At 42.6% G+C, this 27,885-nt stretch overlaps 1 long non-coding RNA gene across 1 annotated transcript; it reads right to left on the bottom strand.

Annotated features, from left to right (window-relative positions):
- Window positions 1–4,193: 4,193 nt before the first annotated feature.
- Window positions 4,194–27,427, bottom strand: LOC132829143 (uncharacterized). Its single transcript, XR_009646210.1, has 3 exons — window positions 27,357–27,427; window positions 21,895–22,013; window positions 4,194–4,398 (listed from the first exon to the last, which is right to left on the bottom strand). It is a non-coding gene; the product is annotated as an uncharacterized LOC132829143 (long non-coding RNA).
- Between the last annotated feature and the right edge of the window lie 458 nt (window positions 27,428–27,885).

A 27,885-nucleotide genomic window follows, 5' to 3' on the forward strand; every position in this document is an offset into this window, starting at 1 on the left:
GGAATGTTCACACAGCATTGCCCTTTCATGTGAAGGGCACTGCTCGTCACAGGCCACTCGGGGAAAAAAAAATAAACAGAAGTGTTTGAATAAAGATTTGTGCACCTTGTGTCTCTCACTGTGTCTCACAACTGCACACACAAAAAAAGAAAATGAAAACAGGAGTGGAAAAAAAAAGAAAAAAGATTAAAATAAGAAAATATAAACAGGATACTCAACTCTAATTTTGATTTGGACGTGAAGGGCACTGCTTGTCACTGGACCACTCAGGTGTTTCCCTTGAGCTGGATCAGTGCAAGTGTGTGCTCGTGTGAAAGGAAAAGAAAAGGAAAAAAAAATGAAAACAGGAGAGGAAAAAAAGGGGAAAAAAGAAAAAAGAAAAAAGAAAAAAAGAAAAAAGAAAAAGATAAACAGAAGTGTTGTCACTGGCCACTTGGGTGTTTTCTTATCTTCCTGGTGGTGGAAATTGAATAAAGATTCATGCACTTTGTGTCTCTCACTGTGTCTCACACCTGCACACACACACCATGGGAGCTGGGGAAAATATAAGCACTACCGCAGTTAGGTGGTAGTGTGGGGGGCTTAAAAAAGAAAGAAAAAAATAAACAGGAGTGTTACTCTATTTTTGATTTAATCCTTGCCTTCCACTTCACTGTTTGATCACACAGCATTGCCTTTTGTGTAGGGCACTGCTTGTCACTGGCCACTCGGGTGTTTCCTTTCTTCCTGGTGGTGGAAATTGAATAAAGATTTGGACACCTTGTGTCTCTCACTGTGTCTCACACCTGCACACACTCAACATGGGTGCTGGGGATAAAATAAGCATTACAAACAAAAAATAAATAAACATGAGTGTCCGAGTGAATAAGCTGCTAGAGGAACTGGTGGAGGCAGGTACAATTGCAATATTTAAGAGGCTTTTGGACGGGTATATGAATAGGAAGAGTTTGGAGGGATATGGGCCAAGTGCTGGCCGGTTGGACTAGATTGGGTTGGGATATCTGGTCAGCATGGATGGGTTGGACCAAAGGGTCTGTTTCCATGCTGTTCATCTCTATGACTCTGAGAGCTTGTTCTGAAAGAGATGGATTAGTTCAGAATCTGGTTTTCAGCATCTGCAGTCATTGTTTTTACCTCGTTGATTTTAACCCTACTGCGAATCCTCTTGCAAGGATGCCTGCCTTGAAGAAGTTTTGCTCCTGTCTCTACAAGAATCTCAGGGAGTCCCTCTCCCACTGCAACTCCCAGGTCATTTCCTCTGCCCTGAAGCTCTTCAACCATGCCGTGAAACAAACTTGGTACCACAGCACCACCAGATGACTGGAGGAAGAACGCCTCATCTTCTGCCTCGGAACACTTCAACCCCAGGGCATCAATGTGGACTTCAACAGTTTCCTCATTTCCCCTTCTCCCACCTCACCCTAGTTCCAAACTTCCAGCTCAGCACTGTCCCCATGACATGTCCGGACTTGTCCTACCTGCCTATCTCCTTTTCCACCTATCCACTCCACCCTCTCCTCCCTGACCTATCACCTTCATCCCTCCCCCATTCACCCATTGTACTCTATGCTACTTCCTCACCACCCCCATCCTCCTCTAGCTTATCTCTCCACCCTTCATGCTCACTGCCTTTGTCCCTGATGAAGGGCTTTTGCCCGAAACGTCGATTTCGCTGCACTTTGGATGCTGCCTGAACTGCTGTGCTCTTCCAGCACCACTAATCCAGTGTCAAGGACTCTCTACAGGTGACTTGGTGGTGCGATATTGGCCTCTTTTTCACTCCCCAGTGCACCTTTATGTCTTGAAAGAGTTCACACAATGCTGTTAAGTAGCTAGTGCCAGGACTTTGACCCGGTGACAAGGAAGGCATGCAGTTTTATTGTCTAAGTCAGAATGATATGTATCCTAGAAGGAAATGTGCAGGTGGTATCAGGGGGTGGGAAAGAGGGGTACATCAGGACCCAATAACCAGGGCCTAGACTCCAGGGAAAAAGTGGGAACTGCAGGTACTGGAGAGCAAAGTCAAGCGTGTAGTGCTGGAAAAGCACATAATTATGCCCGAAAGGTCAATTCTCCTGCTCTTCAGATGCTGCCTGACCTGTTGTGCTTTTCCCACACTACACTCTTGACCTTGGACTCTAGGGATCCCAGTGTACTCTGTCTGGGGCCACTGGGTTCAGGCTGGGGCTCGGCTTTATGATTTCTGTTTCTGAGTCTGGACAGTTGTGTTCCCACATGTCAGCTGCTATTGCCTCCCTAGGTGTACAGGCAATGGGTTTGAGAGATGTGTCGAAGCTACTGCAGCACTACAATGCAGTATCCAAGCACAATGAGTTTGAATGCTGCTGGATTTGTAGAATCCTATCACACTGTCTCAATTATGACTTATAGAGCTGCAGGGCCCCTAAATTGTGATTAAACATTTCCTGAACTTGTTCTCTTTCAGTTTCCTCTGTGTTTTCCTTTGTGTGTGATGTGAGAGAATGGAAACAATTAGCGTGTTTAATGTGAATCCTGTTTCCTATGTTATAACAGTGTCCACTATCTAAGAGGCACAACTCAGGAATGAAATGGAATATTCTCCACTCCCTGGATGAGTGCAGCTTCAGTAACATGCAAGAGACTTGACACCATCCACAACAAAGCAGCCCATTTCGTCAGCATCCCATCCATCGTGTTAAACATGATTTGGAGGTGCCAGTGTTGGACTGGGGTGGACAAAGTTAAAAATCACCAGTTATAGTCCAACAGGTTTATTTGGAAGTACTAGCTTTCAGTGCAGTGATTTTTAACATCATCTTAAACATTCACTTCCTCCACCACCAGGGCTCAGTGACAGCACTGTGTAGCATTAACACAATGCTATGTGTTTAGCTTTCGGAGTGCTACTTTTTCGTCAGATAGCTGGTAGGACAGAATCATAGGAAACAGAAATTGTAGAACAAGATCACAGTGTCATACAACTGATGCAAAGTGTTGAACAAACCTACATTGCTGTTAAATCTTTAATCACTTAGAATGGGGATGCAGGTTTAGAGTGATTCACATGTAAATCCCAGAGCTTCTTTCCAGTCACAGTCCCAAGATTACTATAAATTCTGTGTCCTATGATCCTGCCCCACTAGCTACCTGACAAAGAAGCAGTGCTCCAAAAGCTAGTACTTCCAAATAAACCTGTTGGACTCGAACCTGGTGTTATTTGATTTTTAACATTATCTTAAACATTCACTTCCTCCATCATACAGGGCCCAGCAACAGCAGTGTGTAGCATTAACATGATGCATTGCAGCAACGCACTAAGGCTCCTTCATCTTCCCAAGCTGTGATCTTGACCACCTAGAGAGAGAGAGATGAGGGCAGCAGGTGACCTTCCCAAACAAAACCAACCACCTGCACATTGTCCTCTGAACCAACAACCACCCTGACTCGGCACAAAATTGTCACTTCTTCACTTCCAATAGGTTAAAACCAGGAATTCTTACAATAGCAGCAGTTTGGGTATCCCTACTGCAGCAGCTCAAGCAGGCTTCTTAAGGGCACTTAGGAATAGGTAACAAATACTAGTCTAGCCAGCAAAACACAATCCTCGAAAAATGTAAAAAAAAAATAAACAGCACGTAAAACAGAGCATGAGCTGTAAAGTACGTTGGTGGCTATTGATGTCATAAAAATTGCTAAGTATGTAAGTCTTTCCTTCCCTTGATCTGTGAGACCTTAGGTGTCATCAGGCACTTCCTTTAGCCACTATATGAAGGGGAGAGTTTGATATCACTCCCCTCGTGTGAAAGGATTGCTTTAACCTGAAGACCAGACATGGAGTATATGAAAGCGTTTGTCAGAGGGAAGCTGCCTGGTGGTTGTTTGTGTACTGATAGTGCTGTCAGGAAGCAGATGTTTGGTGATCTCTCACTGGTTTCTGCTGGAAAGAGCCTTGCACATGGGTGAAGGTGGTGACTCCTGATGAGTTATGACATAGGCAAGCCAGTCAACATCCAAACAAAGAAACAACAAAAAACAAAATGCAGCCATTTTTTAAAAAAAACAGCACATTTCCAGCTTTCAGTTCAGCTGTGAATTTAAAATAAAATCTAAAATATAGCTGATCACTTTGGATGTAAATTGTATTTCAACTGAACATTGTAATTTTGTGATAGATTTGTTTTGTTTGCAGTCAGGACCATAAGACAAACTCTTCCGTTACATGAGGCCAGAAAAAACAAGGTATTTTCCAGAGTCTGTGGTATTTATCAGTAAGCCCTAGACTTTTGGAGAATGTGGTGCGTGAATACACCAGGATGTCACCTGTTCTCTCTGCATCGCTGTACTCCTTGGAGCAGTGTTGCAAAATCCTCCTCCCAGGCCAAACATAAGGCCTTCCTGCCGTGTAGTGCTTTTCCACTGAAAGAAAAAAATTACTTAAATTTACATGAGTCACTTCAATATGCAACATGGCAACCAATTTGTACACAGTAAGTTCCCACGGCCAGCAATAAGAGCAAAGACCAATTTGTATATTTTTGGTCATTTTAACACGTGGAAGTCACTTGACTCTTTCATGTACAGGAGTGTTCTATGTCCATCATGAACGGTTGAAGCATGCAGTAGGGGGCTGTCGATTGTGAAGGACAGTTTCCCTCTTAACTCAGAGGCACCAAGCATTGGATTCAAGCGGCTGCTTAAACCATGGCTCACGTCATGGGGTGTGTGCAACCAATAACGTGGGACTGATAACTGCCAAGACTGTCGCAGTCACACTCGGTTGATGGCTACTCATGTCAGAAAATGCTTTGACTCAATTCCCACTGGGCATTAACTGGGAAGAGTTAGGAAACTGGCCGAGGAAATTGTGGTTGTGATTGTGAAAGTCAGCGTATTTGGGAGAATTGCATTAAGCTTTCGCTGTGCGGATGTTTGTTGAAATTTTGATGGCTGGAGTGCAGCCAACACCTTTGGAACCTCTGTATGAGCCTTAGAACTCAGCAGAATGTTGTTGTTTATGGAAAATACATTCTCAAAAGGACTTTCATTAAATCTGAGATGATGGGCCTGTGTTGTATGTAAGGAAAACCTTGAGAACTTCCTCCAATTACATTGAGGTTATAACAAAGGGAAATAATAACACCATTAGACTGTAAGATATAGGAGCAGAAGTAGGCCATTCAGCCCATCAAAGCTATTCCTCCATTCAATGAGATCATGATAATGATCTGATAATTCTCAACTTTGCTTTCCTGTCTTATCCCTGTAACCCTGTATTCCCTTATAGAATAAAAATCTGCTCCTGAATATAATTTAGAAAATGAAGGGGGATCTCATCAGAGCTTATAAAATTCTAACAGGGCTCATTAGGGTAAATGCCGCAAAGATGTTCCTGATCACAGAGGATTTCAGAACTAGGGGTCACAGTCTATGGATACAGAGTAGGTCTATGGATACAGAGATGAGGAGAAATTTCTTTACCCAGACAGTGGGGAGCCTATGGAATTCTCTGCCACAGAAAGTGGTTCAGGCCAAAACATTGAATGTTTTCAGGAAGGAGTTCTTAGGGCTAATGGGGTCAAAGACTATGGGGAGAAAGTGGGAGCAGGGTACTGAACTAGATGATCAGCCATGATCATGTTGAACGACATGGCTTAAGGGGCTGAATGACTTATTCCCGCTCCTCTTTTTTATCTTTCAACAGGGTCCAGCGACAGCAGTGTGAGGCATTAACACAATGCATTGCAGCAACGCACCAAGGCTCCTTAATCTTCCCAAGCTGTGACCTTGACCACCTAGAGAGAGAGAGAGATGAGGGCAGCAGGTGACCTTCCCAAACAAAACCAACTACCTGTACATTGTCCTGTGAACCAACAACTGCCTTGACTTGGTACAAAATTGCCACTTCTTCACTTCCAATGGGTTAAAACCTGGAATTCCTTCAGTAGCAGCACTTTGGGTATCCCTCAGATAGCAGCTCAAGCAGGCTTCTTAAGGGCAGTTAGGAACAGGTAACAAATACTGGTCTAACCAGTGTTACCAATCCAGCCTTGACATCCTCTTGTGCTAAAGAATTCCAAATCTTCACAGCCTCCTGAGAGAAAAAAACAACCCTCACCTCAGTCTTATTCTAAGCTCAGTAGTAAGACAGAGCCCAGCCAAGGTGCTAATCTCACAAGCATGCACTGTCCTCCAAACCCTTGACTAGACCCCCTCACTAAAGGTTCTCACTCTCTCTCTCTCTCTGTATCTCGATGAGACTGGGGGCTGCATGACAGGCGTCCTGGCTTTGTGTCTGCACTGAGCAGCACAGAAAGACAGCTGTGCTGTGAGTCTAGCATCACCATCTGAGGATCAATGTGCAAAAAGACAACGCCAGGCAGGAATGCATCCAGGTTGGTTCAAAATAACTGAGCACATGTATAGGCCATAGATATGGCTCAGGTCTAATTTATGAGCTGGGCGTGTTTATCCCTGAGCACAAAATATCCCTTGCTGCAGCACTGCACATTTGCCCATGGGACAGGGAGTGTGTAGTTGGTGCCCTTGGAATGCCCTGAGATATTGGTGCCTGGTGTTCAACAGGGAGGTCCTTGGAGCAAGCTGTGAGGTGAAGTTGTCGAGGTAACCAGGCGCCTACCCTGATTTCCATGCTGAGGATTCCAGTTTGCTTGTGGGGGACTGGTTAGGAAGCTGGTACTAATGAGGTCAGGTATGCAGTTAATAAGGTCGTCAACAAGTAATGATCCCCCTTTAGTAGGCAGCTTATTGCTGCAAAGATGCTTGGAACTCAGTGAGAAGATATAGCAGGCTCGTTCCCATGTTGAGATAGACCTTGCTGGATTCTGCCACATGTTTCACCATAGCTCATATAGTTCAGGCCTCCTGAGTGGTGACATTGTCATTCAATTTACAGATATCATTCCAAGTTTCCACTTTGATATTCATACAAACCGATCGATAGTGTAGCAGAACCCAATTAATTCCATTACTACAATCCCCTTTGTGGTTATGTGTTTAATAACCAAATGCACTGGGAAGGGTTAATGTCATGTGAGCATAACTTCCTTTGGCCATGAACATGTTAATGGTAAGCTCAGTCCTCACACAACCTTTGCATGTAACCACCTGCCAGCACACACCACTGGATAATCATCAGGGGAGATGTTTTCTTTGACTTTTTAACTCTGTCTCAAGGCCATTCAAGCACCTGAACATTCACTATGATATTCGCAATGATATACGCAATCGTTCTCCTTGATATATGAATGACTGCAACTCTGACCTTGCTCAGCAAGCACAATACATTCCAGAACAAAGCAAGGCCTTTTATCAGCATTCCATTCACCACCAACATTTCTAACTTCACCACCTATGTACAGTGGCATTAATATGTACCACTGACAAAATGCACTGCAACTACTCATCAAGCTTCCAGTCAACACCTTCCAAAGGCCAAAAGCTCCACTATCACAAAGGTCAGGGACGGCAAGTGTGCAACCCTAACCCGAAGCTGAACTCAAACACTAATCCTTACCCTAACTCTAAACCCAACCCCAGCCCCAACTTAACCCTACTCCTAATCTCAAACACAACCCCAACCACAAATCTAGCCTAACCCTATCTCTAACCCCAACCCCAACCCTAACCTAACCCCAACTCCAACCTCAACTCTAACCCCAACCCCAACCCTAATCCTATTGTAACATCACAAGTTCCCTCTTTAACATCATCCTCGCTTTGAGCCATGTTGCTGTTCCTTCACTATTTTCGGATTGAGGATCTGGATTTCCCTGCCTTACGGAACAATGCTGTACGGACAGCATCAATTCGAGAAAGCAGCTCAACACCTTCTCAAGGATTTAGGGAGAGACAACAAGTACTCTCAACTCAAGAGCAAATTTTAAAGAAACACCAGTTAATAAAGTTGTAAAAAACAAAAGAACTGTGGATGCTGGAAATCATAAACAAAAACAGAAATTGCTGGAAAAGCTCAACAGGTCTGGCAGCAACTCATTCTGAGGAAGAGTCACTGTACCCAAAATGTTAACTGACTTCTCTCCACAGATGCTGCCAGACCTGCTGAGCTTTCCAGTAATTTCTGTTAATAAAATTGTAGTTAGATTTCCAGTTTGGAAGTGAGCTATGTTGATTTCCATCGAGCTATATTTCTGATCATAACACAATCTTTAGATTCCTCTAATTACTCTCTTCCATCTGACCCTGACTTTGTAAAAACCTTTTAGATATCCCTTTTACTTCCTTAAAATTAGTCTTTGAACTTTCTAATACTGTAGGCAAAATAAAAATTAAAACTATAGTTCTCGCTCTGTAGCATTGAGGAGCCACTCACAATGGCAACAACACACTTGTTGAATTGTATCTTTTCTCTTCTATCGTTTCCAGCCTGATCCTTTGCATTGTTATTTCAAATGTTACTCTCCCCATTGCTCCTAGGGATTTCTAGTAAAAAGTGAGGTCTGCAGATGCTGGAGATCAGAGCTGAAAATGTGTTGCTGGTTAAAGCACAGCAGGTTAGGCAGCATCCAAGGAACAGGAAATTTGACGTTTCAGGCCAGAGCCCTTCATCAGGAATCAGCAACACATTTTCAGCCTAGGGATTTCTACTCATGCAACTCCAACTGGCAACCACAGACATTCACAATGTGGTCTTATATATATATATTGGGGAGACAAAACACAGATTGGGCAAATATTTTGCAGAACACCTACGTTCTGTCTGCAAAGCTTGAGCGTCCAGCTGCTTGCCACTTCAATCCACCACCTTGTCCCCTCATCAAGATTTCAGTCTCAGGTTTGCTGCAGTGCCCGAACACGACTCAGTGCAAACTGGAAGAACAGCAACTAACTTTTCACTTGGGGAGCCTGCAGCCTTTAGGACTCAATATCGAGATCGACAATTTTAGAGCCTGAATATCTTCTTTCATGTCCTTTACTCACCGCACACCCCAGGTCTTGTCATCACATGGCCTGCTTTCAGCATAGCTAACCCATTTTTACTAACTAATGGCTCCCTTTAGCAGATTTCCTTTCTCTCCAGCTCACCATTATCTATTCTTTTGTCTGAAAATTTGTTGCTGGTTAAAGCACAGCAGGTCAGGCAGCATCCACGGAACAGGAAATTCGACGTTTCGGGCCAGAGCCCTTCATCAGGCCCGAATCGTCGAATTTCCTGTTCCTTGGATGCTGCCTGACCTGCTGTGCTTTAACCAGCAACATATTTTCAGCTCTGATCTCCAGCATCTGCAGACCTCACTTTTTACTCTATTCTTTTGTCTGTCCAACTGCTGTTCTCTTTCTTTCTGAGGAGTAAATGACAGGTAATGACAAAGTGAGTCCAAAGGCTGTTTGCTAATGCTAATTAGCTATCCTTAAGAGCATAACTCTCTTTTGTCTTGAAACTAAATAAATCAGTTAAAGCCTAACCATTTACAAACCAAAATCCCCAAGATCTTCTAGAACTTTGGAGACTCTTAGTTTCTGTTGTTAACTCGTTGATTGCAGACAATAGCAACAATCCTAAATACATTGAACCTTCTCCCATTGAAACAATCTAAGCCCCCTATTGCACTCTGGTAATTAAAAGAGCCCTTGGACTCTCTTTATCTCTACCTATCATTTAATCCTCTCCTCCACCACCCCAACTCCTGCCATCAGCAGTAAATGCCATCTTTTTCTCACTCTAATCAGTTCTGAGGAAGGGTCACTGGACCTGAAACCTTGACTCTGTTTTCTCTCCACAGATGCTGCCTGACCTATTTCTCCCGTCAGTTTCTGTTTCTGTCCCACAGTTCTGTCAAAAATCTCTCGCTTCTAACTCCCCAGCTTGGCCAGCTTTTATTCTCTACCTATCTCACAGTGTTTCTCTTGTGCTTCTGACTCACTCTGAGGTGAAGGTTTCCTCTAGGAGTATTGATTTCACTCTGCGCTGATTGCTTCACTGCTCAACAGCTTGAAGTTGCTCACCAACTGAGAAATGACCCTAAACTGGCAAAGTTACTTTTTGTTTGAACATTTTTCCTTCTTGGGTTATGTGACATGTTCCAAAGTCTGCCTGACAGACGACGTGAGTGTTTTAATTACCAGAGAGCAAAAGAGGGCTTAGCTTGTTTTAATGGGAGAAGGTTCAATGTATTTAGATTTGTGAAAAATCACACAACACCAGGTTATAGCCCAACAGGTTTAATTGGAAGCACTAGCTTTCAGAGCGCTGCTCCTTCATCAGGTGATTGTGGAGGATGGAGACCTGTTGCTATTGTCTGCAGTCTGTGAGTTAACAGCAGAAACTAAGAGTCTCTAAAGTCCTAGAAAGTCTTGGGGATTTTGGGTTGTAAATGCTTGGGATTTAACTGACTTATTTAGTTTGAAAAGAGAGTTAAGCTCTCAAGAATAGCTAATTAGCATTTTCAGCAAATACAGCCCTTGGACATGGGGAAGGATACACAAAGTCATTGTACGCTTGCATGCCTCTCTGGCGTATCATTGAATATCAGAGATAGTGTATTGAGTTTGCCTGCATTTGAGAGACAGAGAGAAAGAGAGAGAGACGGGGGGGTGGGGGGGAGGCGGGGTAGTGCATGGGGGGGGTGGGGGTTTGGGCAGTGGAGGGGGGAATGGGTGTGGGGAGAGAGAGAGAAGCCGAAGATCAAAAGAATTCTCTCTGGTTTGTCATGCAGGAATGTGGATAAAATGTCACCCTTGGATCGAGAAAAAACAAATTTTGGGGTAATTAAGATTAGGCTGGAAGAATCACTGAGCTTGGAATGGGGGGATGTCTCTGGGAAAAGAAAATCTCATTGTAAATAACACTTCTAAGATTGCAAGTTAACAGGTTATGAAAAATAAAATAATTAGATTAGATTACTTACAGTGTGGAAACAGGCCCTTCGGCCCAACAAGTCCACACCGACCCGCCAAAGTGCAACCCACCCATTCCCCTACATTTATCCCTTCACCTAACACTACCGGCAATTTAGCATGGCCAATTCACCTGACCTGCACATCTTTGGACTGTGGAAGGAAACCGGAGCACCCGGAGGAAACCCACGCAGACACGGGGAGAATGTGCAAACTCCACACAGTCAGTTGCCTGAGTCGGGAATTGAACCTGGGTCTCTGGCACTGTGAGGCAGCAGTGCTAACCACTGTGCCACCATGCCTACCCTAGTGCCACCGTGCCACCCCATAATGAATAAAACCTCAGGAGTTAAGAATTACTTTGGGTTAATCCTAGGAAAATTGAATGTGTAAAGTGCAGTGTGAAATAATTGTGTTATCCTGCAGAGCTAAGATTGTGAATGGGAAGGGGGGCTACCGTTCTGTGTATGAATTGATTATGAACATAATGTTTGGTTATTAGGACTTTTAGTCACTTATTACAGTAAAAGTCTTAAAATGTGAATTCTTTTTGCAATTCACTAGAAGTTCAAATTCCATTTTAGAAATATCACTCTCTGTGGAGATTGTAACAATGTTTAAACAACTATCAATCTCACTCCTGATATCATTGATGATTGAATATCCATTACTAGTTCTGCCTGAGAGAATTCTGAAAGATTGCAAGCCTTTAGGTGCAAATATTTCGCATCACCTCAGTCCTAGATAATCGATCTCTCCTCCTGAGATGATGTCTCCCTAGTTCTAACCTTTCCAGGCAGGGGAACCAAACTCTCAGTTTATACTGTGCGTAGTCCTCTAAGAATTTTAAACATATCATCAAGACTGTCTTTTATACGTCGAGCCTCTGGAGAGTAAATGCCCTTTCTCCTCATTCACTTCTTACAGGACAGCTTTCTCAATCCACGAATCTACCCATAACTACATACTTTACCTTAAATGATCTAAATGATCAGTTTGAAGCATTCCATTAATTTGCAATCCATTTACTGATCTTATTTCATAAAAGGCTCTGTACATTTTACAAAATCTGTAATTGTCAAGGGATGTTGTCATCACGATGGAATGTCCTTAGCTGAAGAATCTATTTCGTTTGTCTGTGTCGGCATCTTCAGGAAATTGCTAATTCCTCCGAGAGTTGCAATTTGACCATCTGCCAAATTAGCTCTTTGCACTAAATAACATAAAGGGACTGAAAAAATAACCACAAGCATGTTTTTCCTGTCACGGTACTTCAGAAAAAAAAACACACTTCAGCCTCACTTGTACAATGAGAATATTCACTTGTACAATGAGAATATTCACTTGTACAATGAGAATATTGTGATCTTTCCTTTGTCACTACAGAGGCAGAAGGGGTAAGTTTAACTAATCAAATTAAGAACTGAATACATACAGGGGTTGTGAGCCTGAATTCATTTACTGTCATTATACTTCAAATCTGAGCCAAAAATGCATAGAAGGATTGATCCATGCATTGGATGAGACTTGTGATAGGATTGGAGTAGTAAAATGGATGATGAAATGGATTAAGAAATGCTTGAGTGCTGTGTTGGGACTACGATCACCATTTGTCTTTTTGACAAATGACCTAAGCTGATTTGAACGGCAGTACGCCAATCTATTCCCAGTAAGGTAAAGTTGTCATAGTCCCAGAGGGCTGCTCTTTCTTTAAAGACAGAGATAATTCATGAGGGTCATTGCACCCCAGGCAACAGGCAAGGTTGAGAAAGCAGGACCTTCCTGGTGACCTCAGCCAGTGTGGGAATTGAACCCATGCTGCTGGTGTCATTGCAAACCAGCCAACTTGCTGGCTCCCTGAGTGTCGAATATCAATCTCATGTCAGTGGGATAAAGTTCTTTGTGATGAGCACAGACTCAATGTCCTCTGTGCCAAACATCTTCTATCAACTAGAGTCTAGATTAGAGTGGTGCTGGAAAAGCACAGTAGGTCAGGAAAATCGATGTTTCGGGCGAAAGCCCTTCATCGGGAATGCCTGAAACGTCGATTTTCCTGCTCCTCAGATGCTGCCTGACCTGCTGCGCTTTTCCAGCACCACTCTAATCTAGACTCTGATCTCCAGTGTCTGCAGTCCTCACTTTCACCTAACTTCTATCATCTGTCTGATAACTGAGGTGCTGTCCCAACACAGGAGGGAAGATGAGAACTGTTTGATTAGAAATCGCACAAGGAATATTACATTGCAAGTTGCACTTGATCAATATGTTAGATAATTCCAGGAGGAAGTAGTTAATAACAAAGCATTGACTGGTTGTGTAACAGCAATAGTGCATGCTAGAAAGTCAAGCTCATCACTCTTTGACCTGAATAGATTAATTCCATACTAAATATAGTAAATCCAAACAATACCTTAATTTATGATAAAGAATGCTCTGACAGCAACAGACTGGGATACAGTCTGCAGAGAGGCAACAGTTAACAATAGGTGATGAACTGTGTTAAAAATTACCATTGTGACAAATTCTTAAAATGTGACCATTCCCTAAAGGATATAAATAGTAAGCAGCCCAAATAGAATCCATTGTTAGCTAATTCTTGACTATATTTGAACTTGCCTCTTAGTTAGAAGCACAGCAGGTTAGGCAGCATCCAAGGAACAGGAAATTCGACGTTTCGGGCCAGAGCCGGCTCTGGCCCGAAACGTCGAATTTCCTGTTCCTTGGATGCTGCCTAACCTGCTGTGCTTTAACCAGCAACATATTTTCAGCTCTGATCTCCAGCATCTGCAGACCTCACTTTTTACTCTTAGTTAGAAGCTCTGTACATTCTCTAGGAGTTGAGAACAGAATCTAGACTATTCATTCAGTGGAGTACTGGGAGGCTGAAGGCCAATTGCAGATATTAAGCAGAATCTCGCTGCATCTGAAGATCTTCTAATGCGAGCGCCAAAAGGAAGTGGCCTTTTAGCAATGTCACTGCGAAGGCCATGTGAAAATGGATTCAAACCCCACCACTGAGGCGCCAGAATTTGAATTCAACTAATAAATGTGGAATGTAAAGCCAGACTCAATGAAGGTGACAGTTGTCATGGTTAAAGAAACACTAATGGACTGTAGCAGAGGAAATCTGCTTTCCTATGTTAAGATTCTAGACTCACAGCAATGGGGTCTTGATGACTCTTAACTGTCCCTCTGAAGTGGCTCAAACAAACCACGTGACTTGGAGGTAATTAATGCTGCCCTTCTTAACAGTGCCCACTCCCCATGAAAGAGTAAGTGAAGGAGCTGGTCCCTATGGTGATAACTGGGCTCCTGCCTGTGCCATCCTTCCAGAATTGACCAAGCCAAGATGGAAGATCCAGTAGCACAATCCAATTAAGATGGTGGATGGAGGAAAGTTCCCGGCTGGCCAGATGTGAGAGCCTCCAGTTTGGTTTTGAGTGACACGTCCTGACCTTGGAAGATGTGCACAATATTTAACGATACCTGAGTTCCCAACTGCCATATCATCATAGGATAGTGGGTGACTGTAGTTTCTTCAGGAGGGGCATGGGATGGTGGTGTTGGGGGGGGTGGGGAGCAAGGTTTGGCTGTGAGAGATGATGGAGGCTTCAAAGCTTCCTCATAGGGTTGCCAACTGGGACTAAAAATACGCCTGGAGATTTCATCATGCATCCCCCAGCATGTTGTAACATATTGTCTTCCTGTATCAATTCACAGAATCCCATGAGTGTGAAAGCAGGCCATTCAGCCCATTGAGCCCATACCAAGCCTCTGAAGAGCATCCCATCTAGATCCACCCCTGCCACCCTATAACCTGCATTTCCCTGGGTAATCCAACTAACCTGCACATCTTTGGACTGTGGGTGGAAACTGGAGCAAACACATACCGATATTGGGAGAATATGCAAACTGCATACAATCAGTCACCCAAGAGTGGAATCAAATCCAGATCTCTGGCACTGTGAGGCAGCAATGCTAACCACTGAGCCACTGTGTCACGCTATCAATTGGACAACAAAAGGACGCATTACTCTGTTGGATGATGGTTGATTATCAAGTCTTTTGTTTTTCCTATTTTTCAACATTTTTATATCTGTTCAAGAGAAATATTCAAAAAGGAAACAATTTTTAAAAATGTCTTTGTGATTTTGACACAGGGTTCAACACCGCAGAGTCCTGGAGATTAACTTTCAATTTCTAGAATGGAAACAGTTTATCAGAGGTCAGAGTTAAAGGAATGCAGAGATCTCAGAGATTTATAGGGTCGGAGGAGGTCACAGCCATAGGGGGAGCATGAGGCCATGGAAGGGTCTGGAAACAAGTATGAAGATTTCAGAATTCAGACATCGCTGGATTTATAGAACTGAACCATCAAAACAGACTAATCAGAAAATATGTATCAAGATTCCCTTTTACAGGTGATAACACAGGGGGAAGTAAACTTTTTGTTCTTGATTGATAAAATAAAATTGGCAAAGATAACAAGACAAGATAAATAAAGGTAAGTTATTTCCATTGTTTAGAGATTCTAGAACTAGAGAACATAGTCTGAGAATGTTAGGAAGCACCTCTACACACAATGGGTGGGAGAGATTTGGAATTCTCTTCCACAAATGACAGATGATGCTGGATCAATTGTTAATTTTAAATATGAGGCAGATATATTTTTGTTATAGAAAGATATGAAGTGTTGTGGACTAAAAGTCCATGGTATATGGATTTTGATCACTGATCAACCATAATCTCACCGAATGGTGGAACAAACGAAAGGGACTAAATGGCCTACTCTTATTCCTAGAGGAGAAAGTGAGGTCTGCAGATGCTGAAGATCAGAGCTGAAAATGTGTTGCTGGAAAAGCGCAGCAGGTCAGGCAGCATCCAAGGAACAGGAAATTTGATGTTTCGGGCATAAGCCCTTTCCTGAAGAAGGGGTTATGCCTGAAACATCAAATTTCCTGTTCCTTGGATGCTGCCTGACCTGCTGCGCTTTTCCAGCAACACATTTTCTACTCTTATTCTTACATTCCTACACTCTAAATCTTTTGTAGTGAATCCTGTTTACTTACCATTCAATCCACGCCGACTGCCAGCTTAAAATCTAATTTTTACTTTGACAGCTCAAGAGAGTTTGAATCGTGCCTATTTCCTCACAGCACATGGTCAGGTACCAAAGAGGCTTGTGGGACACAGAAACATTGCATGGACTTGATGGGTCAATTGGCCTGTTAACTCTATGTAATTCTAGCAGTTAGGAGTGATAGACAGTGCTGAAATTTCCACTTTCTTACAAAGGGCGGTTGGAAGTACAGTAATTGCTCCATCTCCATCTGAAACAGCAGCTAATTCAGCCCAGACTGAGGAGTGAACCCAAGGCCTTACTGTTCTGTATGACTCATGTACCACATTGGCAATGCTCTTACTAATTGAGGCACTAGGATAGCAATTAGTGCAGTTTTAGTCCAAGTTATTACAGAGTGGGTAAATGTCCTGCCACAGATTTGTATTCAGTTGATCAGGAACATTCACTTGGCCAGAGTTTTAACATCATGAGTCATGGCTATGCGCTGTTAAGGGATTTTCAGATTTGAACACTATTTAAAATGTTTGGCCAGATAATAGAGAAATAAAGTAAGGAAACTAACTTTGACATTAATCAGAATTAGTGATTTTTGAGAAGATTTGTAGCTCAGGTTGATGATAAGTCTGTAAGTTAGCTCACTGAGCTTGAAGGTTTGTTTTCAGACATTTTGTCACCATACCAGGTAACATCATCAGTGAGAGACTCCGGTGATGTGCTGGTGGTATGTCCCACCTCTCTATTTATAGGTCTTGGTTTCTTAAGGTGGGTGATGTCATTTCCTGTTCTTTTTCTCAAGAGAAGGTCGATGGCATCTAAAGTTTTGTGTTTATTGATGGAGTTCTGGTTAGAATGTCATGCCTTTCTCGTGTGTGTCTTTGTTTCGCCTGTCTTAGGATGTGTGTGTTGTCCCAGCCAAAATGGTGTTCTTCTTTGTCTGAACATCTTTGTCATGTCTTTTGGTGTCCAGTTGGTGTTCATGTATCCTGGTGGCAAGTTTCCTGCTAGTTTGTCCAATGCAGTGTTTTTTACAGTTCTTGCATGGTATCTTGTAAATGAAATTAGTTTTGCTGGTGGTATCTAATGGATCCTTTAGGTTCATTAATCGCTGTTTAAGCATGTTGGTAGGTTTGTGGGCTACCATGATGCTAAGGGGTCTGAGTAGTCTGGAAGTCATTTCTGACATGTCTTTGATGTAAGGTAATGTGGCTATAAGTTTTGGTTGTGTTGTTTCTGCTTGTTTGGGCTTGTTTCTGAGAAATCTGCAGATTGTGTTTATTAGGTAACCGTTTTCTTCAAAACGTTGTGAAGACATCTTTCTTCTGCTGTTTGTAGTTCTTGGCTACTGCAGTGTGATGTAGCTCATTGGAATAACATCTTGATGCAGCTCCATTTGTGAATGTTGGGGTGATTGCTTCTGAGGTTAAGTATTTGGCCTGTGTTTGTTGTTTCTCTGTAGATGCTGGTTTGAAGCTCTCCGTTAACTGTAGGTTCAACTGTCACGTCTAGGAATAGGAGTCTGTTGTCGTTCTCCTTCTCTTTTGAGAATTTTATGCCTGTTAGGATATTGTTGATGGTGTTGTAGGTTTCCTCTAATTGATTCCGTTTTGTGATGACAAAGTTTGGGTTGGATAGATAGGAGGACAAACTTTGGGTCCGCAATGTGGATGATACCTTTGTCATCACAAAACGGAACCAATTAGAGGAAACATGCAACACCATCAACAATATCCTGACTGGAGGTATTGTGGCTAATTGACCTGGACCACTGTTCAATGTTCCACAGAAGCCTCATCCTCACCTTCTTCATTTCACTTTATCAATATATCCTCCCAGTCCTTCTCCCTCACCTACTTATCTGGCTTCACCCTAAATACATGAATAACTATTCCCTTTGGTAGTGAGTTCCACAGTCTAATTACTCTCTGAGTAAAGGTTTTTTTTAGTGTGGGTGAGCGTGTGTGTGTGTGCATGGTGAGGTTTGTATGGGTGAGTGAGTGTGTGGTTAAGTGAGTGAATGTCTGGTCAATTCATACTGTCTGGCCAATAATCCCCACATCCCATGAGCGAGTAAAAGATAAATGTGTCCCTTTGAGTCTGAGCTGCCATTCAATGTGATCGTGGTGGATCTTACACCCTCCTGCCTACCCGTCATGCCCCTTGAAATTCCTTGATTCCCTGAGACACCAACAATCTGTCAATCTCAGTCTTAAATATACTCAACTGTGAAACATCTACAAACCTCTGATGAAGATAATTCCAAAGGCTTATAACTATTTGAATGAAGAAAATTCCTCTCATGCCAGTTTGAAAAGAATGATCCCTTATTGTGAAATGTACTGCAATGTTCTAGGTTCCTCAGCCAGGGGAAAACAACATCTGAGAATTTGCATTGTCATGCCCTTCAGAATAATACTATAAGATATCCAAGCAAAACTGGCCATTCGTCCCATTAAGTCTGCTCTGTCATTTGATCATGGCTGATATGTTTCTCAATCCCATCCTCCTTCCTTTGCCCTAAATCCCCTGATCCAATGATTCAATGAATTTGTTTGTAGGTTTCAATGAATGAGATTATCTCTCATTCTTCTAAACTCCACAGAAGAAAGATCAACCTCTCAATATGGGACAGCCCCTCATCCCAGCAACCAATCTTTGCTGGACTGCCAACAATGTAATTACATCGATCCTCGAATACAGACACTGAAACATCATATAGTAATGCGGTATATCTCACCAAATTATGCCAGGCAAACCATTTTAATTAAGACCCCTTCCATTTTGACAAAGTGGAAAGGTAAAGGGACGTGGGAGATTTAAAAGAAACCTTTGCTTTGGAATATGTCTGAAGAAATAGCAGTACAGAGTTCTGTAATAAAGGTCAAAGTGCTGGCCATTGGCTTCATAAGAAATGATGAGTTTCCGTCACATCCATTGTTTTGGATAGTTGTTGTAACTGTTTCGTTTTCTTTATTCTGACACAGGACGTCCACATCCCTGACAAAGCCCATATTCATTGTTCAACTCTAAATGCCCGGAACTGAGTGGGTAGCTCAGTCACTTTAAAGGGCATTAAAGGTCAAACAGAGAGTGTGCTGGAGAAACTCAGCAGCTCAGGCAACATCTGTGTGAAGAGAGTAACGGAGTTAATGTTTCAAGATGAGTAAGACTCTTCTTCAGAACTCTGTGTTCATGCAGGGGGATTAGTCACTTTTGGCAGACGCTAGGGTTCAGTGGAGATGTAACTTGGACATAGTAAGAGTCAATAAAATGCGCTGGCAAAGATACAGCAGGTCACGCAGCATCAGCGGAGAGGGGAGAGTCAATATTTCTGTCAAGACCCTTCATCAGGTCTGGAGAGGGAGAAGGGGCATGAGAAATAAATAGAGGGAGGGGTTGGGAGCTGGGGGAAAGGTAGTTGGGATGATGATAGGTGGGTGCAGGTAGGATGTGATTGTGATTGGTCAGTGGGAAGGGTGCAGCAGGCCAAGGAGAAAAATACTTAACCACTTCTCAGATTGGACTGGATTGAAATGACCATGAACAACTCGGGATTGGGAAATGACAAACCCATTCTTGAGAACTGGACAAAGACAAAGAAGTCAAGTAGCTCACTCCTGAAAGTGAAACGGAGTGAAGATGGACAGGTTAGGGAGCGGCGCGGTGCCTCACAGCAGTAGGGTCCCAAGTTTAATTCCAGCCTCAGGCAACTGTCTGTGTGGAGTTTGCACAACCTCCCTGTGTCTGTGAGAGTTTCCTCCGGGTGCTCCATTTTCTTACTACAGTCCAAAGATGTACAGGTCAGGTGAATTAGCGGTGCTAAATAGCCTACAGTGTTAGGTTCATTAGTCAGAGGGAAATGGGTCTGGGTGGGTTATTTTTCGGAGGGTCAGTGTGGATGTGTTGGGCCGAAGGACCTGTTTGCACACTGTAGGGAATCTAATTTTGTGAAGGGCAGGTCGTGCCTCACACACCTTATTGAGTTCTTTGAGAAGGTGACCAAGGAAGTGGACGAGGGTAAAGCAGTAGATGTGGTGTATATGGATTTTAGCAAGGCATTCGATAAGGTACCCCATGGTAGGCTAATGCAAAAACTACGGAGGTATGGCATTGAGGGTGCATTAGAGGTTTGGATTAGGAATTGGCTGGCTGGAAGGAGACAGAGGGTAGTAGTTGATGGTATAGGTTCATCTTGGAGTGCAGTTACTAGCGGTGTTCCACAAGGATCTGTTTTGGGACCATTGCTGTTTGTCATTTTTATAAATGACCTAGAGGAGGGGCTTGAAGGCTGGGTGAGCAAGTTTGCGGATGACACGAAAGTCGGTGGAGTTGTGGACAGCGAAGAAGGATGTGGCAGGTTACAGCGGGATATAGATAAGTTGCAGAGCTGAGCAGAAAGGTGGCAAATGGAGTTCAATGTAGCTAAGTGTGAAGTCATTCACTTTGGTAGGAGTAACAAGAAGATGGATTACTGGGCTAATGGTAGGCTACTTGGTAGTGTGGATGAGCAGAGGGATCTTGGTGTCCATGTACACAGATCTCTGAAAGTTGCCACCCAGGTAAATAGTGCTGTGAAGAAGGCATATGGTGTACTGGGCTTTATTGGTAGGGGAATTGAGTTCCGGAGTCCTGAGGTCATGTTGCAGTTGTATAAGACTCTGGTGCGGCCTCATCTGGAGTATTGTGTGCAGTTTTGGTCGCCATACTATAGGAAGGATGTGGAGGCATTGGAAAGAGTGCAGAGGAGGTTTACCAGGATGTTGCCTGGCATGGTAGGAAGATCGTATGAGGAAAGGCTGAGGCACTTGGGGCTTTTCTCATTGGAGAAAAGAAGGTTTAGGGGAGATTTGATAGAGGTGTACAAGATGATTAGGGGTTTAGATAGGGTTGACAGTGAGAACCTTTTTCCGCTAATGGAGTCAGCTGTTACTAGGGGACACAGCTTTAAATTAAGGGATGGTAGGTATAGGACAGATGTTAGGGGTAGATTATTTACTCAGCGAGTTGTGAGTTCATGGAATGCCCTGCCAGTAACAGTGGTGGACACTCCCTCTTTATGGTCATTTAAGCGGGCATTGGATAGGCATATGGAGGTTATTTGGCTAGTGTAGGTTAGGTCAGCTTTGGTCGGCGCAACATCGAGGGCCGAAGGGCCTGTACTGCGCTGTATTTTTCTATGTTCTATGTTCTATGTTCTAATCTAATCAAAGGTCAGGTAAAGGGGGCAGTGTGGAGAGGGAGGGCTGGACCTGGGATGGGGAGATTTGGAAGCTGGTGAATTCTATATTGAGGCCATAAGGTACCCTCACTATAGTCAGTGTCGGCACACGATGAAGTGAGATATTTAAAACTAAAGCACATTATAAAAAAGATGAACTATGGATTCCCATTAAAATTAATGGGAACTATATCGTTGAAAATAACAGCATGAGAGAAACTAGAGTGAACGATTGGAGTGCTACAGACAGATTGTAAAAGATATGAATCATTCCAATGACGTTCCAGGATTTCAAATGGACTATAAACTAAAATTTTATATATTTATTTTAAAGGGCATTCTTTCCATAACAGAATATCCATTAAAGGGTACTGAAGATTTAGGGGATGTTAACCTTAGGGAGAATAATATAAAACTCACAATCCTCAGTAAGTTGTAAAACTAAGCCTGTGTTCAGTTCTGAAAACATATTATGAAAACTCCCAATTCGTTGAAAACCAAGTACAGTAATTGAGGAACATGGGCACTCCCATCCCATCTGGCCAACATTTAACTCCAACATTACAACATGTGGTTATATCTTAATTATCTCAGAGCAGTAAGGGTGGATAATAAATGCTGCATTATCCACATCTCTGAGATTCACAGGAACTAATTTTCTTGAGCGGTAATTGTAAATAAAAATGGATTGAGTAAAAAGCAGTTTCACTTTCAGGAGTGAGCTATTTGACTTCTTTACCTTTGTCCAGTTCTCAAGAATGGGTGTGTCATTTCCCAATCCCGAGTTGTTCATGGTCATTTCAATCCAGTCCAATCTGAGAAGTGGTTAAGTATTTTTCTCCTTGCCCTGCCGCACTCCTGGTTTCGAAAGAGAAAACAGGTCTGAGTTAAGATTTCAGTGGGTCCCTTCTGTGAGCTTCCAGGGTAATGGCTTACTTGGGGAAAATACCTTGGCTTTTCACCTTACCCATGCCCCCTCATGATTTTATAAACTTCTACAAGGTCACCGCTCAGCCTCCGATGCTCCAGGGAAAACAGCCCCAGCCTGTTCAGTCTCTCCCTGTAGCTCAAACCGTTCAACCCTGGTAACATCCTTGTAAATCTTTTCTGAAACCTCTCAAGTTTCACAACATCCCTTCTATAACCTAGGCAAGATATTTGATGCATTATGCACAATTGGAACGACATGAATGCATTGGAGAGAATGCAGAAGAGATTTACAGGAGTGTTTTTTTTGGATGAGAAGTTTCAGTTATAAAGATAGATTGGAGAGACTGGGATTATTCTCCTTGGATAGAAGGCTAACTCTTAGAATAGAGTAGAATCCCCACAGTATGAAAAGAGGCCATTCGTCCCAACAAGTCCACAGCGACCCTTCAAAGGGCACCCCACCCAGACCCATCCCCCCATTTCCCATGATTAATGCACCTAATCTACACAATTTAGCATAACTTATCCATCTAAACTGCACATCTTTGGACTGTGGTAGAAAACTGGAGTACCCAGCAGCAACCCACACAGTTACTAGGAAAATGGACATGCTCCGCACGGACAGTCACTTGAGGCTAGAATCGAACTCAGGTCCCTGGCACTGTGAGGCAGCAGTGCTAACCACCATAACAAGTGATCTGATAGAAACGTTCAAAATCATGAGAGGGCTGGATACTGTCGATAGGGAGAAATAGTTCCTGCTAGTAATAGGATCAAGAATGAGAAGGCATAGATTTAAAGTCGTTTGCAAAATTAGCAAATGTGATGAGTGAAAAGAACATTTTTTGTACATCAATTTGTTTGAGTCTGGAATGCACGACCTGGAAGTGTGGCAGAGGCAGGTTTAATTGAGACACTCCATTCAATGATTATTTGACTAGAAGCAATTTGCAAGGGAAAAAATGTATGTGGAGAAAAGACAGAGAATGTCACTCAGTCATTATTAGATAGCTATTGCAGACAAGATGGGCTGAATGGCCTCATTCTGTGCCTTTACAATCTTATGAAGTGGGCTAATGATTAACAAGTAGCAGCAGCTTGCAGAGGGTGTAGATTCCTAAAATTACCCCAAACTGGATTTTCCAACTTAATCTTGGCTCTTTCTGGTGAAAATTCACCAACCAAAAATTTGACTTTAATTTCCTTCTTTGAGAATGAAGCCTCGCCTGCTGAGTCATTTAGTTTTTCTTTCAGGATTTCCTAATCTCTGCAGTACTTTTGTTTTTGACCAGTTGTTTGTTTGCCCTGTCACTTGGGTTATTTCAATTTACAAATTATTGCAATTTCTTCAGAGTTCAGTGGACAGTCTGTTCCGTGACAGCGATAGATTTCATCATCATTGCATAAATGGTACAGAGTTATCATTGAAATCACACAAGGTCGTAGTCTCAGTGGTTTTGGGCAACTAGGGGCATGCAGGAATATCTGGATCTCAGTTGTGCCCTTAGCAAAGAACTCCTTGGAACATTTCTGTTGGAACAGAACTGCCACTCAGGTCAATTTACAGGAAGTCTGAGTTAGAATGGGAATAATTCTGCTGGCAAAACATGTGTGTTTTGGAATAGAATAGTCTTTATTACCATGTGTCGAGAGGGTGTGGTGCTGGAAAAGCACAGCAGGTCAGACGGCGTCCGAGGAGCAGGACAATCGTTGTTCTGGGCATAAGCCCTTCATTGTATTGCCACAAGCACTCGAATGAGTGTGGTGAAAAGTTGTAATGTCACCTCTCGGCACCATCTTAGATACAGGGTACCTCGGTACAGATATTTTAAGTGAGGAAGGATCTCTCCACTGAAACATTAACTCTGATTTCTCTCCACTGATGGTGCCAGACCTGCTGAGCTTTTCCCGCAACTTCTATTTTTGTTTCTTATTTTACAGCATCCGCAGGTCTTTCAGTTTTTATACAATAGTCCTGTATTTTATTCTGTAGCCCTGTTTGCCGTAAGGAAATCAACAGGATGCATGATTTGTTTGTTTCAAAAGAAAAGATTTATTGGTTTTTCAAAACTCAATCTGCATTGGGTACAGAGCCAACCTAAATTGCAAAGAGGATTGCAAATTAAGCCACCTCCAACACAAAACATCTTAGCACCCATAAAAATCTTGCTGTGACCAAATCATCCTTTGTGTCAAAGCTCCTGCAAAATGCAGTTTAAACTAGGTAAATTCTAAAACACTTAAGGAAGTTCTGTGCTGTGGGTTTTAGGGCAGGGAAGAAGACCCAGTATAGCTGTAACTCAGCTGTTTTATCAGGGAAATTCTACACACATCACCACAAAATCTATTGCACACAGCATCTCCAACACTTTGAAATTCTCCAGGACTTTCCCCTTATCCTCCTGAGTAACATTCTGTTCATTGTTAAAAATCACACAACACCAGGTTATAGTCCAACAGGTTTAATTGGAAGCACACTAGCTTTTGGAGCGACGCTCTTTCATCAGGTGGTTGTGGAGGGCTCGGTTGTAACACAGAATTTATAGCAAAAATTTGCAGTGTGATGTAACTGAAATTATACATTGAAGAATTGATTGTCTGTTAAGCCTTTCATCTGTTAGAATACGGTGATAGTTTCACTTCTTTCATGTGTAAATCACAAAACCCTTTCTTTAAAAGTTGCATTCTCAGGTTAGCTGTTAACAATGGTGATAGCTATCATTGTCTAGCTATCACCATTGTTAACAGCTAACCCGAGAATGCAACTTTTAAAGAAAGGGTTTTGTGATTTACACATGAAAGAAGTGAAACTATTACTGTATTCTAACAGATGAAAGGCTTAACAGACAATCAATTCTTCAATGTATAATTTCAGTTACATCACACTGCAAATTTTTGCTATAAATTCTGTGTTACGAGCGAGCCCTACACAACCACCTAATGAAGGAGCGTTGCTCTGAAAGCTAGTGTGCTTCCAATTAAACCTGTTGGACTATAACCTGGTGTTGTGTGATTTTTAACTTTGTACACCCCAGTCCAACACTGGCATCTCCAAATCATTCTTTCCATTGACCACAACAACCTGTCCTTCCTACACATTTTAATTCTTTGAGGATATAGACAATGCCAAAATGATTTTATTGCCCATCCCTCTACTTCCCTAAGTAATGACAGAACTGAAACAATTTCAGGCTGGCTGAACTTTCCTCTGGGTAAACCTACACAGTCAAATATATTGTCAACTTAAAACCTCAACTAAAGGAAATTTCAAATCATTGAAGTCACTTTCACAAGATAGGCACTGGCTCCAATAGTGACATGGCTGCCCGTAGGAGTTAGCAAATCAGCAGCATATGGCTCTAGCATCAGGAGAGCTGGTGGCCTCAAGTACCTCTGCCTACAATGGGTGAGAGAATAGGATAAGTGGGACTCCATAGGAGCATGTGATTTGGTGCTTAATGAAGCCAGTTTGGGACAATTGCATGACTGGGCTTCACAGAGACAACCCCCCATGAAATACTTACCAAATATTATACTTAGCCAATTTCCAGGAAGCTTGAACCCCATGTTTCTGTGTCTGAAGATAATTGATACTTCGGCCTGTTTGTGTGTATATGTGTGTTGCCATTTAGAAAGGGTTACAGGCTTCTATTGGACATTGTATATTTGCAAATGCAACATCTTATCAAAAAACAGAAAGAACTGCAGACGCTGGAAATCATTAACAGCATCAGGGACCCAGGTTCGATTCTATCCTTGGTCAACTGTCTGTGTGAAGTTTGCATATTCTTTCTGTGTCTGTGTGGGTTTCCTCCAGGTGCTTCGGTTTCCTCCTACAGTCCAAAGATGTGCAGGTTTGGTGGATTGGTCATGGGAATGCAGGATAACACAAATATATGTAGGGTGTGGGCCTGGGTAGAATCATCTTTGGAGGGTCAATGTGGACTTGATGGGCCAAATGGCCTGCTTCCACACTGTATTCATTCTATGATTCTGTGATTAGAAACAAAAACAGAAATTTGAACTCCAAAACTTCTAAAGAAGGGTCCAGGACCTAAAACATTAACTCCAGTAATGTCTATTTTGGTAACATCTCATTGATTTTGTTTTAGTTGACCTGTTCGGATATGTTATATGACATCCTGGGTCAGGGGGACTCAAACATGGGCCTTCTCGCCTCGAGGTAGGGACACTATCACTCTGCCACAACATCCTTATCACTGTACATATACAGTACTATAAATAATTGTAATTAATTCACCTATTTCATAGGTGTTCGGCCACTTTTCAACAATAAGTCTTCAAGCTTGCTAAAAGATCTACACTTTTCTGAATGCTGTTCTCTCATGAGTTTTTGACCCTTACTCAAATGCTGAATACATAAAGTGAATTTTATTTCTAGTAATTCCTGTTAACATAATTAGCACCTTTATGTTTAATTACCTCAGTTAAATTGGTCATTTCCTTTCCACATTCATTCCTGATGAAGGGCTTATGCCCGAAACGTCGAATTTCCTATTCCTTGGATGCTGCCTAACCTGCTGTGCTTTAACCAGCAACACATTTTCAGCCATTTCCTGTCCACTCCTACTCATATAGGATTGAGAGGGCAGGGTTGTTAGTTTAGCTTGATAGTTCTACTTTTGAATGACAAGAGGTTCTACTTTAACACGTTTCTTCAATGTGAATTGGCTTTGACGCAATTGAAGAATTTAGGCCGCTATTTGTCGAACCCAAATTTGCCTTGCCAGTATTGATTTTAACCTACTGCGAATCCTCTTGCAAGGATGCCTTCATTGAAGAAGCTCTCTTCCTCCCTCTACAAGGATTTCAGTGAGTCTCTCTCTCACTGCACCCCCCAGGTCATCTCCTCTGCACAAAAACTCTTCAGCCACGTTCTCAAACCTCTCCGCCCCCACCCCACTCCGGCCTATCACCCTCACCTTGATCTCCTTCCACCTATCCCACCTCCATCGCCCCTCCCCCAAGTCCCTCCTCCCTACCTTTTATCTTAGCCTGCTTGGCTACTCTCTCTCATTCCTGATGAAGGGCTTATGTTCGAAACGTCGAATTCCCTATTCCTGAGATGCTGCCTAACCTGCTGTGCTTTAACCAGCAACACATTTTCAGCAGTATTGGCTATAGCACCATTCCGGCCCCATTAGTTTAAAGGTCTTGGCTATTCTGTGATTTTCTTATACCGCGAGATTGCATGAGAATAGAACTAACACGTTTTATCAGAAACGACTGTATTCTACCCCAGACACTCACCTTCAAGGCCTTTTTTTATAGCACCTTTCTCACTGCAGGACTTTTCAATGTTCTCAGCAGCCTGAATGTTTCGAAGTGTGGTCACTGTTGCAATAAAGGAAACTCAACAGTAAAGTCATGCAAGATTGCACAAAATAATTCATGATAATGACTTGCTTCTGTTGTTATTTTCAGTCAGTTGGACAACTGCTTTGCAATGCAGAATAACACCAGCAGTGTGAGTTCCCTTCCTGTTGTAACTGAGGTCACCATGAGAGCTGTAAACTCTCAACCTCACCTCTTGCATGACATGTGGTGACTCTCTTGTTAATCCCACCACCAGTTGCCTCTCTCTCTAATGAATGAGTGGTCCCGTGGAACTTTGGCTACAACTATTCTTTTTTTTAATTGGATGAGGCATTGGCTTTGTATATTACTGCTGGACTGCCAATCCAGAAATCCAGATAATGTTGTGGGACCTGGGTTTGAATCTCTCCTTGATAGATGGTGGAATTTGAATTCAATAAAAAAAACTGGAATAAAGAGTTTA

This window comes from Hemiscyllium ocellatum, chromosome 28 (assembly GCF_020745735.1).
Source record: "Hemiscyllium ocellatum isolate sHemOce1 chromosome 28, sHemOce1.pat.X.cur, whole genome shotgun sequence".
Classification (NCBI taxonomy): domain Eukaryota; kingdom Metazoa; phylum Chordata; class Chondrichthyes; order Orectolobiformes; family Hemiscylliidae; genus Hemiscyllium; species Hemiscyllium ocellatum.